Source organism: Phacochoerus africanus, chromosome 14 (genome assembly GCF_016906955.1).
Source record: "Phacochoerus africanus isolate WHEZ1 chromosome 14, ROS_Pafr_v1, whole genome shotgun sequence".
NCBI lineage: Eukaryota > Metazoa > Chordata > Mammalia > Artiodactyla > Suidae > Phacochoerus > Phacochoerus africanus.
In genome coordinates, this window is record NC_062557.1 from 50,259,888 (window position 1) to 50,275,306 (window position 15,419).

At 51.0% G+C, this 15,419-nt stretch overlaps 1 long non-coding RNA gene across 1 annotated transcript in view; it reads left to right on the plus strand.

The window, feature by feature from the left end:
• Window positions 1-4: 4 nt before the first annotated feature.
• Window positions 5-15,419, plus strand: part of LOC125115279 (uncharacterized) — a 244,771-nt gene continuing 229,356 nt past the window's right edge. The window contains exon 1 of the long non-coding RNA XR_007132024.1: window positions 5-250. This is a non-coding gene — a long non-coding RNA (uncharacterized LOC125115279). The remainder of the gene's footprint in view (window positions 251-15,419) is intronic.

Genomic DNA, 15,419 nt, shown 5'->3' on the forward strand with positions numbered 1-15,419 from the left:
CGACGTCCTGACTGACCCCTGCGCTCCCGCCGCAAGGCGGCGACACACGGCAGCGGGCGGGCGGCCTGGCCGTTTCTGGTTCAGTTGGCCGGGGTTTTGGTGTCACATTTTAAACGTTTAGGTTAATTTAAAAAATCAAAATAATATACGTGTTACTGAAAAGTAATGTACTACCTGAAAGTTGAGAATTGTGTGTTACTTGGCGGACCAAACTGAGGACTGGAGCCCAGCAAGAGACAGCTTGGAAGAGGTAAGGGAGGAACCAGGGTACGTAGGAGTTTTTGCAGCAAGGACCAGGTAGTCAGGACTTTTAAAGAGTTCCCTTGTGGTGCGGCATTGGCCCTACAGGCGTCTGGGTCGCTGCTGTGGCTCGGGTTGGAGCCCTCCCCAGAAACTTCCACAGGCCGCCAGAGCAGCCGGAAAAAATATTACTGTTAAAGAAAACCAAGTCGGGAGTTCCCGTTGTGGCTCGGCGGTCACAAACCCAACTAGTATCCATGAGGACGCAGGTTCAAACCCTGACCTTGCTGGGTGAGTTAAGGATCCAGCGTTGCTGTGAGCTGTGGTGTAGGTCATAGTCGGGGCTTGGATCTGGTGTGAGTGTGGCGTAGACCCGCAGCTGTAGCTCAGATTGGACCCCTAGCCTGGGAACTTCCATGTGCTGGGCTGCGCCGCCCCCGCCCCCCACCCCCCAAAAAACAGAAAGAGAAAGAAAACCAGATAGCTCAAGTTAATGAATTTAGCGTTTTTCTATGTATGGAAAGATGTGAGAGTCTGGGCTCATTGAAATAATTCCCTGGATTTGCACCTTAACTCTCTAGGCTCAATATCCTGCCCTCCTCCACCTTGAATCCCCTCAGGGTGCACCTGTGGGAGTGGCTGCAGTGGCTGAAGGCTGGCAGTGGGCAGCCTGTTTGTCTCCATCCTGGGTTCCCTCAGGGCTCACGTCGGTCCGGAGTGGCTGATGGCTGCAGCATCCTTTGTTTACTGATGTGGCCGGCAACATGTTTTATTGATATCAGGGTTAAACAAAACAAAACAACACAAAAACAGCAAAAAGGGCACAGAAGACCTTAGGAATAAAAGTGAAATTTCCTGCCCAGTCTATCCCATCCCTTAGCCCAGAGCTAGCCATTTTAATGACCCTGATTTTTATACTCTTTTGGTAGTTCTCTCAGTCTCCAAATAATATGTTTAAATCAGCTATTCCATGTCAGTGAAAAGTGAATTGAGTGCTTTAAGGCCTTCTGATTTCTTTTTCCTTCCCCTTCTAATTGTGCTGGTTTTCTACTTGGTTAGTGTTGTACCTTGGTACACTCTGTGTAGAACTTTCTCCTGGGGACGCTCATCTGTATAGGATGAGGGTGGCAGTGCTGAGACCTTCTCTCCCATATTCCCCTCGACCCCCAGGGAGTCCTTTGTACCTTTGCTCTTCCTGGCTCTTAACATCTAGGTTCTGTGCGTCACCAAAATTGTCTTCTGTGTTTTGTCCATTGGTTGACTCTGAAACTTGGAAATCAATAGACAGCGTTTACATGAATATGACTGTGTAATGTGATTGTATTTCTTTTACTCTGGTTCCAAATTCGTGACCCCTGGGAGGGATATTCCTGGCTTCGGGAGTGGCAGTGTTTATTTTAACATGGGGATTTTTTTTCTTCTTCTTCTTCCCTTTTGCGGCACTAGGGGATGTGAGGTTTAAGCCCTCCCACCGTGGTGGGAAGAGGGTTAATTTCTGGTCCACGCAGGCTTGGTTCTGATGGCTGTCAGGTGTTTTGTCAGACCCAGGAGGAGATTTTGGAGGAGGTCAAAGGCAGGGGGATTCTGACCTTCAGAAGCCAGAAGTGGGGCAAGCAGCCCTGTAGCCTGAAGGAAGGCCCTGAGCTGGAGGAAGAGGCGCAGGTGGAGGCTGGGGGACAAGAGCAGAGGGGACCTTCACGGGCTCCTGGCTGCCCTGGAACAAAGGCCTGGCTGGTGTGTGGAGAGCCAGAGGCTCAGGGGTGGCTCAGAAACTGATGAAGAGCCTGGCAGTGGCATTGTGTGAGGACAGGAACTGTGGCCTGCAGGCTTCCCAGCCTCCACTGTCCTGTCCATTTTCTGTGCACAGTGTCCCCACCACTGTCCCTTTTCCTGGGGCAGTAAGGCTCTCCTTTTATCCGCCATCCCCTAAGCCGGGCTGAGGCCTGAATGTGTCCCCGGACCCTGCTTGATCCTGTCCAGGCATCCTGGGTGGAAGTCTCCCCTCCTGATGCCTGGGACATTTGCAAGCCCAAGGCAAGACAGGGGCTGGGGGCCAGGAGTGTCCTGGAGACATCCTGGCCTTAGTCCTTGAGGGGAACATTGAACTCAAACAACTGGAGACACTCTTCCCTCCCCAAAGCTGAGCATTTGTTACAAAAGTCCCAGGAATTCCTTCTCATAGTGGAGTTCAAGTCAAGCCCACATTTTAGTTCAAGACTCTCTAGGTCAGCTCTCCCCCAGCCTCATCTGCACCCAGCGTTTCTAATTGCCTGTTTTTTCTTTTTAAGTGGGGGACACAAATCATAATGTGCCTTTGACACAGCCTCAGGGTTTACACAGCCTCGAAATCGTGGTATTTGCACCGTCTCTCTTTTCTTGCCTGGCTCAGCCCTCTTGGTGCCTTCTCAGTGGACTTCCCCCCTGCAAATTTTGTACTTATTTGTGTGCTTCCCCCCTGCTTATTTTGTACTTATTTGTGTGCTTCTCTTGTGTGATTTGTGTGTGTGTGTGTGTGTGTGTGTGTGTGTGTGTAAGAGAGAGGGAGGGAGAGAGAACAGGGACACTTAATCCTCTTGTTACCATCATCCAAAGGCAGCAAATGGGACAATAGGACCACTTTTCAGAAACCATGGCATCTCACACGTCATTGCACTAGTGCCGGGGAGGTGGAACGCAGAGATGGAGAGAGATGACTCTGGGCCCCACAGCAGCCAGCCTTCCCATCTAGACCTTTCTTTTGCCTCCAAGGAGGTCTTGGTTGACCAGGTCTAGGCAGAAGGATGCAGGAGGTTGTAGGGACATCTCCCCAAAATGACTATTTCCTAGGGGTCTAGCTGGAAGCCTTTTTTTTTGCCAGCAGGGGGCAGCAGAGAACAAGCAGGTTGTGGTTCCTGGTCCCGGAGCAGCTGGACTTGGCAGAGAAAGCTTTGGCCTTGGGAACATGGTGGGTCCCCACCCTCCCCTTGGGATCAGGCTGGCTGGTGACAGGGAGGAAGTGTTTAGGATCATGGGATCAGTGTGCCAGTAGACTAGGGCCTCAGTCCCATTCTCTTGTACAGATGGGAAAACTGAGGCTCAGGGAAGACCAGTCATTTTCTAGATCCCACTTCAAAACTGTGGTAGACCCCGAGGTAGCATCCAGGTTTCCAGACTTTGGGCAGGGGCTTCATTTCTACATCATGTTGCCTCCCTCACCACAGTCCATACATGAGTATGTTTTATTTTTTAAAAAATGAAAGGAGAAGAATAGCGACCCAGAGCATGTCTGTAGGCTTTGTTTGGGAGCAGTCAGAGGGGCAAACATGAGTGGGCCGTGTGTGGGCCTCCAGACCCATTTACGGAGCACAGGCGTGTATGCACGGTGCGGACAAGCAAAGAGAAAGGTTTACTGTGGGGCTGTGTGGGAAGAACAGGTGGCTTCATGCTCAAACACTGCAAACTCCATGAAACGTGGCCATACCCAAGGGGGTCCCTCTGCCCACATTCCAGCCCCCTGCCACCCTCCCAAGTCACTCTCTGGTCTTCGGTCCATGTCAGCCCCAGTTAGGCAGAGCTCAGGAGGGTGTTCCATACCTGGGAGCCCATGCAATTTTAATGCTGTAAAAATTGCAAAGCACCTTTAAAGCCCAGGGGAGGGAGGGGTGTGGTTGCAGACTCTGTGGTGCCAGAACCCTTTGATCTTACAGCTCTCTGTGTAGCTCAGGTTGTGATATTCCTGTAAGCCTCCAACAGGACAAATGTTATTTTCTGTTCTGCAACTTTTTATCTCTGTATGAGTGGGAAAGTGCTGTACCCTTAAATGTCAGCACCTTGAGGATGGGCTAGCCTGTGCATTTCAGGCTGTAGACAACATTCATAACCAGAAGCAAAAGCCATAGAACATAAAAGTTAAAGAAACATCTAATATGGAGTCTGATTTGTTCTTCCCTGTGACCCCCCCTCTGGCCTGCTCCCTCCCTCTGAGAATCATTATTGCTCAGCCAAGGCTCTCAGGTATCATTCACCCTCCCAACCTCAGTCTAGCCAGGGCTGATGTGGACACAAGATGAGAGAGGGACTTGGGAGGGTGGCAGGGGCTGGAGAGTGAGCAGAGGGACCCCCTGGGTGTTGTGCAGGTGTATTAGTTTTCTAGTAGGGCAGTAACTAATTACCACAAACTCAGTGGCTTAGAACAGGTATATTCCATGACAAGTCTGGAGGTCAGAAGTCCTAACATGGGACAACAGGTCCTGCTCTTGCTGGAGGCTCCAGGGGAGCATCTGTTACCTTAGCTTTTCCAAATTCTAGAAGCCCCTTGCCTGCCTTGGCTCGTGGCCCCATCCTCCATCTCCCAAGCCAGCTATGCAACATCTCCCCCATCCCCGTGTCTCTGTACTTCCATCATCACCTTCTGTGGGTGTTTGTGACCCACCTGCCTCCCTCTGATAAGCACCCTTGTGAATATGCTGGGCTCACCCGGATAATCCCAGCTCACCTCCCCATCTGCAGACCCTTAGTCACTGTGCAAAGTCCCTTCTGCCACCAAGGAACCTATTCACAGGTGCTGGAGATTAGGAGGTGGGCGTCTTTGGGGCCCATTACGGAGCCTGCCACAGCCAGCTTGTCTCTTTCTGTCCCCAGATCTATTCTCTGGCCTCCTGTTTCCCCTGAGAGGCTCACCATGCTGCCGCGTCCCAGCTCCCTGGCCTTCCAGCCTCCTGTTGGGTTTGGCCAACGGGAGGCACCAGCCAGAGATGTGTGTGTGCGGAGATTCAGGCTGGTCTTTCTTTCTCCCGCTCCCTCCTTGCTGGGCTGTGTCTTTGACCTGTGGTCACAATTGGGGTCAGGGAGCCCTTCCAGGCCATAGCTCTCACTGTCCCCCCCAAGCAGCAGCGCCTCCTCTGGTCCTTCACCCCTGCTAGTTCCTGGGGACCCCTTTTCCTTGCTGGTACCCCACACTTGCACCTTCATTCAATTTTCTGCAGCTGCACCTTCAAGTGGGCTTCCTGTTTTCTGCCAAGATGCTGATCAGGCATCAAGTCTCCTCCAGGCTGGAGGGAGGGGAGGGAAGCCAAGGGGCAGAGAAACGAGCAGGGCCACGCGGTTAGTGGGGCGGCAGGGAATTCAGGCCCAGAGGCTACAAGTGGGGTCTAGAATCAGCGTTCTCCTGCCCGCTGGGCCCCGGCCCTCTCAGGAGCTGCGGATCCCTTTGGTGGCAGAGCCCCCTGCTGTGAGAAGGGCTCTGCTCGAAGGGGCTTCTGAGGCTTGGTGTGTGTCCTGAACTTGATGGCCTGGCAGAGGGGTATAGGAGCACATGCCTAGTTACTGCTTGTCACAGGCAGAGCCACCGCCCAGTCCATGAGGAATGGCCAGGCAATATCAGTCAGATGCACTGAGCCAGGAGTTCAACTGTCAACATTGCGGGCTCTGTGGGAGGCTTGGCGGGAGCCCTGCGGACGAATCAGCACCCCTTTCTGAGTCCCTTCTCCCTGCTTCCCGGTGGACAGCGCTCCTGTCACTTGGCGGAGGAGCCTCAGCCTTGGGAGTGGGGATGGGGATGCCACTTGCCCGGGTCACACAGTAAGTGGCAGCGGTGAGGCGGACCCAGACTAAAGAGCAGAGCTGGCCTTTCTTTTAATTTCCTGCAAGGCCATTGCTCCCACGGGATCCAGGCACCAGGAGTGGGTGGAGAGAGTTGGAGGTGGAGGGAGCACCCGGGCCTTCCCTGGCTCCTGATTTCCCCCGAATAATAGATTCCCTATGGAAAGTGCTGGAGCCCTGGCTTCCCCACGGCCACCATCGGCGTGATGACAGCATGGCAGCCCAGGTTTGAGTCCTGTGACAGCTGCCACATGGATGCCTGGTTTTCACCCTTCTTCCCTGTCCTCCTGTGTCTCACACGGTCGACTCGGTCTTGAATTTCACCTTGACTGATTGGCTCCTGAGCGAGGGACCACCTTGACTTCCACTGTTTCTTGGGCGAGGCTGCCCCTTGCTCAGCCTCGTCCCCCATCCCTCTCCTCTCAGGGCTTTCAAGGAAAGGTTAGCTAAAGCCCCGTTCTTATTTATGGCCGTCTTGCGCGTGCAGAGTCGCTGCCCTAATTACAATTGCTCCATTACTTCAGGTATTCTCATTAGTGCGAGAATCTGATGAACAAAGAATCTCGCCTTTCCTCCTGCCACCAATAAAAATATCACCTGAAGATGGAGGGGAGCATTTGTCTCTCCGCGGAAGTCTCAAGGCTGGCAGCTCTCACAGAGTGTGGCAGTCGCTGGAGGGCAGAAAATTTCGTCGGCTTTGTTTCCTGCTGCATCCCCAGCATCTGGACTCCCGTGCCCCCACCTTCCACACACACCGCAGCTCAGACAGAGCGGCCGGAGTCCGTTGCTGGATGAGACCCGCATCTCGGGGCTTAGCTGTGTGAAGACCGTCAAAAATCATCTAGCCTAACAGCTTATTTTGCAGGTGGAGAAACCGAGGGCCGGAGATGAGAAGGGACACGTCCAAGGTTACCACACCAAGTCTGTGACAGATCCAGGGCTGGGATGAAAGGTGTTGGCTTGGAGGCAGCATTTTCACCACCAGCCCACTTAACAATTTGTGACTCGGTTTGCCTCCCAGCATTTTCTTCCTGCTTCACCAGTTTTTTCCTTTACTCTGTAGTAAGTTTTTCCCTTTTCTCTCTCTCCTTTTCTTTCTTTTTGGCCGCTTCTGGGGCATGCAGAAGCTCCCAGGCCAGTGCTTGAACCTGTGCCACAGCAGTGACAATGTCAGGTCCTTAACCCTGAGGCCACCAGGGAACTCCTACCTCCTCCCTTTCTTTTAACCACCCATGCTGCATTCTTCTCCTGCATTTCTTATGAGGCTTCTGGTCTGCCTGCCTCCTGGCTGACAGGCTTAGTTGCCCCGGCCCCCAGCTCCGGCTGCCCGTAGGTGTCTCCTCCCCTCCCCGTGTTAGAAAGGAAGGGGACCTAGGCTGGCAGGGCTGGTGGTCCAGGGTGGGACGAGACCTCAGGCAGGCTGCCAACTCCTTGCAGAGTTGGGAGAAAAACACCCAAGACAGAGGCAGTGGCGTCTCTGCCCAGGTGGTACCCTGGTAAGCACTGGGGAGCAGTCAGCAGTGGCCTTAGAAATAGGGAAGCAAGTTGGTAAGGGAGAGGGGAAGGAGATGGATGTGCAGAGAGGGGGAGAGAGGAAGAGGGGGAAAAAGGAGGAAGAAGAGAGAATTTTGAAGATCCTGTTCCCTATGTGTGACCCCCATGTACCCCAGGAAGCCAGACCTTCTGCAAACCTCTCCAGATGTCCTAGGTAGACGCTCCCTCAGGAAGAGTTGGATGGGCTCAGCCAGCAGGCAGACACCCAGTGCACTGAGATCTCCTGCAGAATGACCCAGGCCCATATCTGAGGCACCAGCTTCCCCTCCGAGCCAGGGCAGGAAGAGCTGAGAGGCAGCTCTGTCCAACAGGAAGATCATGCAAGTCACTGACGCTCTTCCAGGAGCCACATTAAAAAAGTCAAAAAGGGGGAGTTCCTGTCGTGGCACAGCGGAACCAAGCTGACTAGTATCCATAAGGATGTGGATTCGATCCCTGGCTTTGCTCACTGGGTCAGGAATCCAGCGTGGCTGTGAGCTGTGGTGTAGGTTGCAGGCACAGCTTGGATCCCACGTTGCTGTAGCTGTGGTGTAGGCTGGCAGGTGTAGCTCCGATGCGACCCCTAGGCTGGGAACTTGGAAACTTCCATGTACTGCGGGTGCACCCCTAAAAAGCAAAAAGAAAAAGAAAAAAGGAACTCAGTGGCGTTAATTTTAACCAGTCTGTCAAGAAAAAGTATCATTTTGCAATTCACGAGACACTTGGCACTCCAGTTCTCACGCTAGGTCCTTGAGATTTATTTGGTGCTTACATCTCATCCCAGTTGAGCCCAGCCGAATCCAGGTGCTCAGTCACCATACGGATTAGTGGCAGATGTATTGATGACACCAGTCTGGAGTGAACACACACCCCCTCCTGTTCTGAGCTTGGACACCATAAATTCATTTCACTCATTCTTTTTTTTTTTTTTTTTCCATTTCTAGGGCCGCTCCCACAGCATATGGAGGTTCCCAGGCTAGGGGTCAAATCGGAGCTGTAGCCGCTGGCCCACACCACAGCCACAGCAATGCAGGATCTAAACTGCATCTGCAACCTACACTACAGCTCACGGCAACGCAGGATCCTTAACCCACTGAGCGATGCCAGGGATTGAACCCCAAACCCTATGGTTCCTAGTTAGATTCTTTAACCACTGAGCCATGACAGGAACTCCCATTTCTCTCATTCTTGAGCATCATAGAGACATGACCCAATGGTGTATTGTCCCCCATGTCCTCTCACTGCCACAGTGCAGAGCCCAGTGTGTTCTGGGAAGTCTTTGCTTGGGGGCACTGATGCTAGTTTGGTGGGGCTGGAAAAACAGATAACAAACTCCCAAAGGCCACCATCAGTATCATCCAGTTGTGATGAGGGTCGTGTGAAAGGCTGTGGGCTGCCACTTACAGTTGTGCAGGTTGCTCATTGCACAATTCCAGCACCCCCCCCCCCAGCTGCATTTACCGCATGGTCATCTTGGATGTGTGCAGTTACTACAGGTGCCCAGTAGATGGCAGAAAAGTGTCTTGAGGGAAGGGTAGCTTGTCCTCATGTGCACAGTTGCCTTAGCGGCTAGTGCCAGGCTGCTCTGTTTCGGCCAAGTTGGCCTGCGAACGTTAGTTTCTAGGGCAGGGCCTGAAAGGTCCCCAACCAATACTACAAATGGTATCAGTTGGCCAGACCCAGGCTGGGGGCGGGGAGGAAGCCAGGCCAGCTGGGCTTTCCTCTCCATCCTGCAGAATCTCATCCTTGAAGGGTGTGGCATGAGGGAGGGGGTAGCCGGGGCTGGGATTGGTGGTTAAGACAGGAGGGGGGCTGGTGGCCTCTGAGTTGACGGCCCCTGCAGACTGGCTCCTGTTAGATTGTTGAAAGCTTCCCTGTCCCTGGAAGCTGAGTCTATCTCTCTGGTTCTGATCTGACGGTTAAGGGTGAGTCTCATTTCCCAGCTGGAGGGCAGGCATCCTGCTCTTTCTCAGGGCTGCCACGTGGCCCCTGACTCTTATACAACACATGAGCTAATTCAGGGCTTCTGCAGGTAGCCCTGTGGCACAGGGGTCTCCTCTTTTCTCTCAGATCTGTCTCTGCGCCCTGAGCTCCAGAGATGATCTGTGTGGGTATGTCAGTGGGTCCCTCTGGCTTCCAGTTGGGTTCTTCCCAACTTCGTCCCCACAGGAGAGTGAGGTCAAGGTTGTGTTCCTTCTGGGGCCTCTGGGAGAATTCCTTCCTTCCCTCTTCCAGCCTCCAAGTGCCTTGGCTCGTGGCTCCTAATCACTCCAGCCCCTGCTTCTGTCATCCCAACACCCCCTCCGATGTGTTGCCTCCCCCCTTAGAAGGCCTTCTGTGATTACACCGGGTGCACCCCAGCAATTATGGATCGTCTTCCCACTTCGAGGTCACCATTTGAGAAGTCCCTTTGTTCCTGTGTGGTTATACACTGGGGATTAATTAGAACCTGGACATCTTGGGGGGAGGCATTATCCATACTTTATTCTGGAGCCTCGTTAACCACATCCCCCTCCTTCCGAGGGTAGTGACGGCCACCCACTCTTACAGGGGGTGCTGCCCTCTTTCATATGGCTTCACAATTCCCTGCCCTCACTTTCATAAAGTCCCCTTGAAAAACTTTCCTCCAGTTACCCAAAGCGAGGGCGCAATTGGAGTCCTGCTCTACTTTGGCCGATACACCTGCCCAGGTAATGTGATCTTTGCAGAAATCTTTGAAGAGGTTTCTGCACGCTCCTCCCCTCCTGCAATGCCCATTTTATCTTTGAGGCATTTGGGGGATGCAGAGGTTATATAACTTGTCCAAGGTTACCCGGCCAGGGATTTGAACCAGAAGCACTCTTTGACCCAGCACAGAGCTCTGCCTCCTGCTGTCACTGCCTCCTGCAGCTAGACTGGGATATCTCCCTCCATTAGGCACCCACTCTCATGGTGACACTAGTGATTTTGATGCAATTCAGGTGACTGTTCCTCAGTGGTCCTCTTTCCTATGATGGAGGGACATGGCTGGTATCAGTTTGGTTGTCCATTTAAATCTGACCATGACTTGTCCATTTGCCCTGATGATTCCCTGGGGTCCTTCAGAGGTATTGGTGACACCCATCCTGTTCTCTCCAGGGCCACATCAGGTCAGCATAGAGTGAAGGTTAAGAGCAAGTCCTCTGGAATTGGGTGGGCTTGGAATCCTAGCCCAGGTTGAGCACTTACTGGCTGTGTGATGTTGTGCATGTTACTTAACCTCTCTGAGCTGCAGTTTCCTCATTTGTACAGGGGAGATTATGAATGTTGCTACCTCACTGGGTAGTTGGGAGGATGACGTTTATTAATGCACATAAGGTACTTAGAAAGGCTGGCTGTGACAGCGCGTTGCCGTGCTGGCTGCCTTTTATTACGACCACTACGCATGCGGTCACCCCAGGGTCACCTCTATGTACACGCTGGCTACTCCCCAGCAGTCCTGGCCTTATGTTTGCCTCCTGAAAGTCCTGTGTTCAGGTGCCCTCTGTATTCTGGCAGAACCCTTGCTGCCTGGCTCTAGGTGGGAGCGAATTTTCACAGCCATCTTGTCGCCCTGGCAGCTCCTGCCAGTGTGGGAGTGAGGGATACGTAGCCTGGGGAGCCTGTGCATATTTTGTGCCAGTGTGAATGGTGCGACCTTTCACGGACATCCTTTTTTTGTAATAAATATTGCACACGGCCAGTGCCGAGTCTTCAGTTCTTTCACAGCTACTTTTCAGGACCCCTTTGGGGAATTCTGAGCAAGAAAAGTGACGCTGATCTCCGGACTTTGTATTCAGCCTGCTGACAACTTTGCCTTTGTCTCTAAGAAATGCTTTTTCTTTTCCTGAGACTTGGCACCTCTGGCTGGCTGCTCAGGGCCGGCCTGTCAGTTCATGGGGTCGGCATCAGAAGGCCCCACCCCCGGGGCTCAGAAACAGCCCGGAGTTCAGGTCTGAGGCAGGAACATGAAAGACACCCTCCGGCCCACGGGGAGGGAAAGTGTGGCAGCAGGGGAGCGGCAGCACAGAGGCTTCCTCTGATTCAATGAAGCCATCAGCTGCCTCTCCAAATGCTTCGTCCCCTCTCTGCCTTGTCTTGGTTAATTTAAGAACAACTGCCTGAGGTGGGGACCGTTCTGGGCGGTGTCCAGGAGCCAGCTTCCCAGGAGGGCTGCTGGAACGGGTGGGCACGTTAGCTGGGGATGGGCAGCTGGGCGAGCCGCTGGAGGCTTTCTTCCCTCCGCCAGGAGCCCCCATCGTGCGGGATGAGCACCTGAACTTGTTATTCCTGGGGAGCGTTAAAAGCAGCTTGAGAGCCTAGAACTACAGTGGAGGTGGAAGGAGCCTTGTGACAGACCGGATGGATAGTCACCAAAGCCATTTCCTTTATCCCCGGACACACAGCTGGCCTGCTTTCCGCTTCCCCTGGCAGTTAGAGGGGCCTGTGTGCCTGAGCTCTGGGCGGTGGAATGGGGGTGGGTGATGTGCGCCCCTTCTGGGCTTGGCCCCTAAAACTCTCACATGATTACCTTCCTATCTGTGGAGCCATGATGCCCGAGTGTCACTGAAGCCACTTGCTCCATGGACCATGTAACCAGGATGCTTCTGTTCACCTGCCATCTCTTTGTCTTTTCCTCTCATCCTCCCCCTCTCTCTCTTTATTCTTGATCTTCCATTGCTCCGTTATCGTCTGTAAAACATTTTACCCATTATGTCTGAGAGTTTCTTGCTTTCCAAACTGTTCAATATTGACCCTTTCTGGGGAATTTATATATTCCCATGCACACTGCCAAGAACTGGATCAGCGAAGCCAGTTAAATTCCAAATGAGGACCCATCCTCCTAAGATGAAGGTGAAGTTACGGGAGATCTGATCACACCGCCTCCAGCTGAAAATCCAGTTAGTCCCACAATATTGTGAAAGATTAATTCCTGATGATCTTTGAAATAAAGAAACAGAAGCACAGCTCCTGAGTTCTCTCAGCAAATTCCACTGCATTCTGGGCACAAGAGTTCGAGCTGTTAGCAAGGAAGAATGACTATGGTTCATCTCCAGTTCTACATTTTATGGGATTTGCTCTTGCCGCCCACCACAAGGCAAGTGAAATTCCAGAATCACCATCAGACTCATCCATAAGAGTTTCTTCCCCCTAAAAAATTGAAATTGTTCTGTAAGTAAATCTTAGACAGGGGAATGCATCTAATTCGAATTATAATGACACTGCCCAACTTGCACTGTACTACTCCAGCCAATTTTATTCTTTTTTAAATTGCCAATTTAAAAACACAGCCTTTGGAAAGATACACAAAGATCAGCGCTCGATTTTCAATCTTGGTTCAGTCTTATTTTAATGGATCATCTTTCACCAGTGTTTTTTTTTTTTTTTTTCCCATGCAAACTTCACTGCATTAAAATCTACTCAGGAAAGAAACACTCACCCTGGTTTTGAGTAAAGAAAAAGTGAAATTGCTAAATAAAACTATTTAAAGGAACACAAGAAGCTGAAAAACAGAACCAAAGGAATCAAGTTTATCTGTCACCTGTTCATTATCACGATGGGCTCACTGAGTCACAGCTGTGTGTCTTCCAAGGGAAAAAAGAATCCATCCAACCCATGGTTTAAAGTAATAAAACCTGAAACCGCACATCATCTTTCATCTTAATGAGAGTCCAATTCATAGCAGCATTTTGCATCAGACGGTTCTGAAGTATTATTTTCCCCCCCCCCCCCCCCCCCCGTAGAGTTGTTTGTTAGCTGAAGCAATGTAGCCTTGAAAAAGTACAGAACTACAGGCGGGCAAAACTGTACTTCTTTTAGGAATGAACTTCCTGGCAATTAACATGGAAGGGAAGAAAGAGCATGTTTAAAATAAAAGTGTCCTTTAGAACACATTTTAAGACTTTCATTTTGATTTAATTACTCAAGCTGTGTGCTGATGTCAGGCTATTGAACAAATACAGCACCTTGACGCAGATTTACGTAAATAGGAAAGCCAAAAGCCATGTTTGTTGAATGATTACTGAGCACACACAGTCACATTTCCAGAAGTGTGCCATTTATCAAGTTGGAGCTTTCCTGCCCTTCCTTCCCCTGGCTTTGGCCAAGCAAGGGTCTGAACATGGCTGCTGTGCAGAAGGGCAGTGGTGGCACTTTCTTTTAGGGCAATTTCCAGACTACTCGGAACCAGGAATAGCTTTGATGACTAAGTCTAAATTTCTAGATGTCAGACAGTGGTTTTTTTCCCATTAGGAATCCTGGGCTTAAGCACCTGTCACTTCCCAGCTCTTCCTTCACTTCTTCCTTCTCCCCAACACCGTTAAATCACAGTTTTGGCTAAATCAGCGGTTTGTGTTTGTATTATCATGACTGTGGAAATGTCATTCGCTGCCAGGCCAGGGGTGTGGTCCTACGATGCTTCCTTTCACGTCCTCGTTTGAGTTTCTACTTCATTATATGTCGTTGAATCTAATCTGGTCTCTGTGGCTTTGACCATCAGGAATGGACTACAGTGAGGAACCACCTCACACTGGTTAGAACGGCCGTCATTAATGTCTGCAAATAACAAATGCTGGAGAGGGTGTGGAGAAAAGGCCCCCCCCCGACTGTTGGTGGGAATGCAAACTGGTACAACCACTATGGAAAGCAGTGTGGCGGTTCCTCAGAAAACTAAATATAGAACTACATGAGTTCCCATCGTGGCTCAGTGGTTAATGAATCCGACTAAGAACCAAGAGGTTGCGAGTTTGATCCCTGGCATTGCTCAGTGGGTTAAGGATCCAGTGTTGCCACAAGCTGTGGCATAGGTGGCAGGTGCAGCTCGGATCCCGCATTGCTGTGGCTCTGGCGTAGGCCAGCAGCTGTAACTCCGATTCGACCCCTAGCCTGGGAACCTCGATATGCCATGGATGCGGCCCTAGAAAAGGCAAAAAGACAAAAAAAAAAAAAAGAACTGCATATGACCCAGCAATCCCATTCTTGGACATATATTCACACAAAACTAAAATCAAAAAGATATATGCACATGTATGTTCGTAGAAGCACTATTCCCGATGGACAAGACATAGAAACAAGCTAAATGTCCATCGACAGATGAATGGATTAAGAAGGTGGGGTACATATACATAATGGAATTCTACGTGGCCATAAAAAGAACAAAGTCAAGCCATTTGCAGCAACATGGGTGCAACTAGAGATTCTCATACTAAATGAAGTCAGAAAGAGAAAGAAGATACCATGTGATATTACTTACATATGGAACCTAAAATATGGCCCAGATGAACCTATCTACAGAACAGAGACTCACAGACATGGAAAACAGACCTGTGGTTGCCAAGGGGGAAGGGGAGGGAGTGGGATGGACGGGGAACTTGGGATTAGTAGATGCAAACTCTTCCATTTAGAATGGATAAACAACGAGGTTCTGCGTTCTGCTCATTAGCACAGGTCCTGTGTCTAATCACTTGTGATAGAACATGATGGAAGCTACGACGAGGCAATGAATATGTATGTGTATGACTGGGTTGCGTTTTTGTACAGCAGAAATGGACACAACATTGTGAATCAACTATAATAAAATAAGAAAAAATCCCCAAGGGAATGCACTGATGTTCTTCTCTCTAGCCCAGACCTCTACCTTGAACTCCAGACCTCTGCATTCAGATACCTTCTTAACATCTCCACTTGGACATCCTGTAAGCTGTGAGCCTTCAAGTGTCTAAAACCCAGCTCCTTATCTTTCCCCTCCTCCCCACCCATCACCTGTAACCTTCCCTGTCCCGGTGAGCGGCCTGTCCATCTTCTAACAGCTCAAGCTGAGAACTTCGGACCGCTTGTAATGCTCCTCTTTCTCTCACTCCACATCCCATCTCAGCAAATTCTGTTACCCGTACCTGCAAACCCCCAGAATCTGCCTCTCACCACCTCCTTCTGCCAGGGTGCTAGCCCACCATTAGCTCCTCCCACTTGAATTTTTACACTCTGCCCCCCGTTGGTCTCTCTACTTCCACCATTGTTCTCCATCAGTCTGTTTCAACACCGCAGTTGGCATGATCCTTTTTAAAAAACAG